Source organism: Lynx canadensis, chromosome D1 (genome assembly GCF_007474595.2).
Source record: "Lynx canadensis isolate LIC74 chromosome D1, mLynCan4.pri.v2, whole genome shotgun sequence".
Lineage (NCBI taxonomy): Eukaryota > Metazoa > Chordata > Mammalia > Carnivora > Felidae > Lynx > Lynx canadensis.
Window position 1 is genome coordinate 87,565,854 of NC_044312.2, and position 4,458 is coordinate 87,570,311.

At 40.8% G+C, this 4,458-nt stretch overlaps 1 pseudogene; it reads left to right on the forward strand.

Moving 5' to 3' along the window:
• The first annotated feature begins 3,600 nt into the window (after positions 1 to 3,600).
• Positions 3,601 to 3,693, forward strand: LOC115526680 (annotated as a pseudogene).
• Positions 3,694 to 4,458: the final 765 nt, after the last annotated feature.

Below are 4,458 nucleotides of genomic sequence, written 5' to 3' on the forward strand. Positions count from 1 at the left end.
AGAGCTTGGGCTATGGTGTCAGACAGACTTGAGTCTCTGCCACTTCTCAGCAGTGTGTCATTGAGCATATTACATTCTTTGAGTTTTGGTTTCTACACATGTAATAGGAATAATAACAGTAGTATCCATGTCAGTTGATGTAAAGATTAAATAATAAAATATGTATTATGGAAGACAAAACTCTAGGACATAAGCTTTAATAATGTTAACTGACATCATTATTTCTGCCTGGCTTCTGGAGATCTAAGGAGTTTCCCTCTTTCTTTGCCTCACTTTATGCTCTGTTTTGGTTTCCCATTCAGAGTGGGGAAATTTGATTCCTGAGAAGTTCATTTTAAACTGATTACTCAAGCTCAAAACATTGACTAGCAAATTGAAAGAGCACTGTGATTTGCCTTGGTATTGATACCACATAGGGATTTCCTTGAGTCTCATAGTTATTCAATATGTATAGACAGCAGTTGTATACATGATTACATAAAATGGAGGACCATTCATTTGTGCCTCAAGTATCATTTTCACCACGCAATCAGGAAGAAAACAGTTTTTCTTTGAAGGCAGTAGTTCTAATATTGTTATACTTCTTTTACAAAAACAAATCATTTATAACACCTCCTTTATTATCCTGAAATAAAATTCATTAATATAGTAAATCATCTACACATGTAATAAACAATGAAGGTGCTAACTTTAATATAAAAGAGAAATGAAGGGAATGCATTTTATAATAAAATATGTATTTCAATATATCAGTGCTCAGGCTTGACTACATTATGGGATGCGGAGGCAGTTGGATGTTTGCACCCGTGCCTAGAATCTTGCAAGTAATTAATAGCTATAAGCGCAGACTTCTAGAGTTGCGTTGAACTGGTGACTTGAATATTGAGAGAACTGTGGCTATCAGTGGTTCTTTTTGAAATGACGAAAAATACTCTGCAAAATTCCAAACAAACCAAAATACAGCTTTCCTTCATTCTAGAAATACAAGGTGTATTTCTAGAAAATTCAGTATGTTGGAATTTGGGGGAAATGGTATTTATATGAAAAAAATGAAGGTAGGTTGTAGGCTCAGGTAATTATGAACAGGTTTTTCACTGATATATCTGGAGAGACATCACAGTTGTGAGGGACCCAGAATAATTCTTTGGAGTGGATAGCATCCCTGACAACTATCCATTAAATCCCAGCAGTGCTTCTAATCATTATGGTATCTGAAGATTCTCCCTCAGAAGCCAAAATGCTCCTGGAGAAGTTTCACCTGCTTTGAGAACCAGAGCTTTAAAGAAAATGTCATTATTATGTATGTATGTATTTATTTTAAAAATATTTATTTATTTTGAGAGAGAGAGAATGAGCACAAGTGGGGAGGGGCAGAGAGAGAGAGAGAACCCCAAGCAGGCTCCACACTCAGTGGAGAGCCCAATGCGGGTCTCAATCTCACTGTGAGATCATGGCCTGAGCTGAAATCAAGAGTCAGAAGATTAATTGATTGAGCCACCCAGGTGCCCCTTATGTATGGTTTTATTATATCAAGGCAGTGACACTCAAAACTTCCCATAATTTTTTTCTTCAATATAATAATTATTTTACAAAATCTATCACTATTTTACAAATAAGGAAACAAGCTCATAGAGATTAAGCCACTTGTCCCTGGTCATGCAGCCATCAAGTGGCAGATGTAAACAGTTCCAACTCTTGGTCTTACCCCTCCCTGTTCACTACACCCCCCCCCCATTGGGAATGCATTGGAAAACTATGGCTCCTGGCTTGGGGCTCAACAATGATACGCTAGAACTTCAGCCCCTACCCTTACCTCCATCCCCTGGAAATCCCCTAAATTCTGGTTCCAGGAACTCTACTGAGCTGCCTTGCTGGTGGTATTTGCCTTTCCTCAACCTCTCTCTGAAAGTATCTTCCCCTGCCACCTTCCGTGCCTCATTTCCATGGCCTCTGGCTTTCCCAGGGTAGCCTGGCTGAGGTGGCACAAGTGTGTACCCCTTCCCCACCCTCTGTTACTAGGTCATAAAGCAGGATGGACTCTAGTTCCAGTTTCCTGGAGAGTTTCAAGGGGGCAGCAACTGTTTTGTTTGATTGGGTCTTTATTCCAGGTCACTCTCCCTGGGAGTCTGATGTGGGTGGTTGAGACTGGCCTGGAAGTCTCTCTGTCGACCCTCACTTAATAGTGTCCTTCCCTTCCATGTTCCAGTCATGCTAGTATACTCTGTTTCTCTTTCCCCTCCAGGTGAGCCTTTGTTCCAATTGTTTGTATGGGAACTTAAAAAGGGGGCCGTTATTCAGCAGCTCCTTGAGGGGACCTCATATTAGCCTCATGTGGAATAGAGTACAAAATACTCATGAATGTTTGGGATAAAGCTTGTGACTTAGGAAGATTCTTAGCTCCTAGATATTCTTTATGTTCTCTACCCTTTCCCCTTCCCCTTCCCTTCTCCATCCCACCCTCAGACTATCAGAACTATATATTCACTTCCCTGTTATAGGGATATAAGCTAGAGCAGCATATCTTCTATTTGTTAATTAGGTGTGTATGGTAACGACTCCCTGATCTCCCCCAACACCTTCATTCCCACCCCAGACATGTATTCTCAGATGAGGCCTTGCTTTGCCATTCATTCTAGGGTGACTTGCTATGAACCTCAGGGCAGGGTCTGACCTTATTTCATATTTGTATCGTGCTGGAACCAAATACAATACTGGCATTTAGAAAGTGTTCGATAAGCACTAGTTAAACAAATGCATGAATAAATGAATAAATAAAATTCTCACTCTTTTGAGGTCTGAAATGAAAAGCTCTACCTCACCATTAATTAAACACAAATTAAAATAAGGGATGCCTATTACCACCATTTTGATTGGCAAATAGTTTGGAGAGGGTAAAATACAGTGTTAGTATAGTAGAGGCAGCTCTGCCAGAAGATGTACTCTGTAGGCACTCTACAGCACTCAGCAGCCCTGGATGGGGGAGAAGGAATGGCTGGCTGACATTCACAGTAAGACCATGCATTGGTACTGCACTGCTGAGGAGTGATTTGGCAACATGTGCCAATAATGTTTTCATTTTTTTTTTTTTTTTTTTTTTTTTTTTTCAACGTTTATTTATTTTTGGGACAGAGAGAGACAGAGCATGAACGGGGGAGGGTCAGAGAGAGAGGGAGACACAGAATCGGAAACAGGCTCCAGGCTCTGAGCCATCAGCCCAGAGCCTGACGCGGGGCTCGAACTCACGGACCGCGAGATCATGACCTGGCTGAAGTCGGACGCTTAACCGACTGCGCCGCCCAGGTGCCCCTGTTTTCATGTTCTTTTTTTTTTTTTTTTTTTAAATTTTTTTTTTCAACGTTTATTTATTTTTGGGACAGAGAGAGACAGAGCATGAACGGGGGAGGGTCAGAGAGAGAGGGAGACACAGAATCGGAAACAGGCTCCAGGCTCTGAGCCATCAGCCCAGAGCCTGACGCGGGGCTCGAACTCACGGACCGCGAGATCGTGACCTGGCTGAAGTCGGACGCTTAACCGACTGCGCCACCCAGGCGCCCCTGTTTTCATGTTCTTGACTCAACAATTTATCCTAGGGAAACGATGATCGCTTCTCGGCCTTTTGGCTAAGATCAAGTGTAGTGTCCTAGGGAAATGATGAGATATATGTTTCCAAAAAATTGTTGATGGAAACATTATTTATAATCAGAAAACTTGGAAATGAGCATACAAAATATGGTACTGATTAAATTAACTATAGCACATCCACACAAAGAATATTTAACGACATAGGAAAAGATTCCATAATGTGTGAAAAAAATATAGTAGCTATAAAACATTGTTGAAAGCAATTTTTTAAAGATATTTATTTTGGAGAGAGTGGAAGCAGGTGAGGGGCAGAGAGAAAGAGACGGGGGGGGGGGGGTGGTGGGGACAGAGGATCCAAAGTGGGTTCTGCACTGAGAGACTGACAGCAGTTAGCTGGAGTCCAACGTGGGGCTCAAACTCATGAACCATGAGATCATGACCTGAGCCGAAATCCGACACTCAACCGACTGAGTCACCCAGGTGGCCCTGCTGAAAGAAATTTCAAAAGACACAAATAAACAGAAAAACATCTTGTGTTCAGGATTGGAAGATGTAATATTGTTGAAATGTCAATATTATCAAAATTGATAGAGATATAATACAATCCTTATGAAAACGTCAGGGGCATTTTTTTGCAGAAATAGAAAAGTCGCCATAAAATTCAAACAAAATCTTAAGGGATACCAAATAGCTAACACAATTTGAACAAAGAACAAAGCTGGAGGTTTCACACTTCCTGATTTCAAAACTTATTACAAATCTACATTAATCAAAACAGGGTGGTACTGGCATAAAGGCAGACATGTAGCCCAATGGAATAGTATAGAGAACCTATAAATAAACCCTATGATATATGGTCATATGATTTTCAACAAG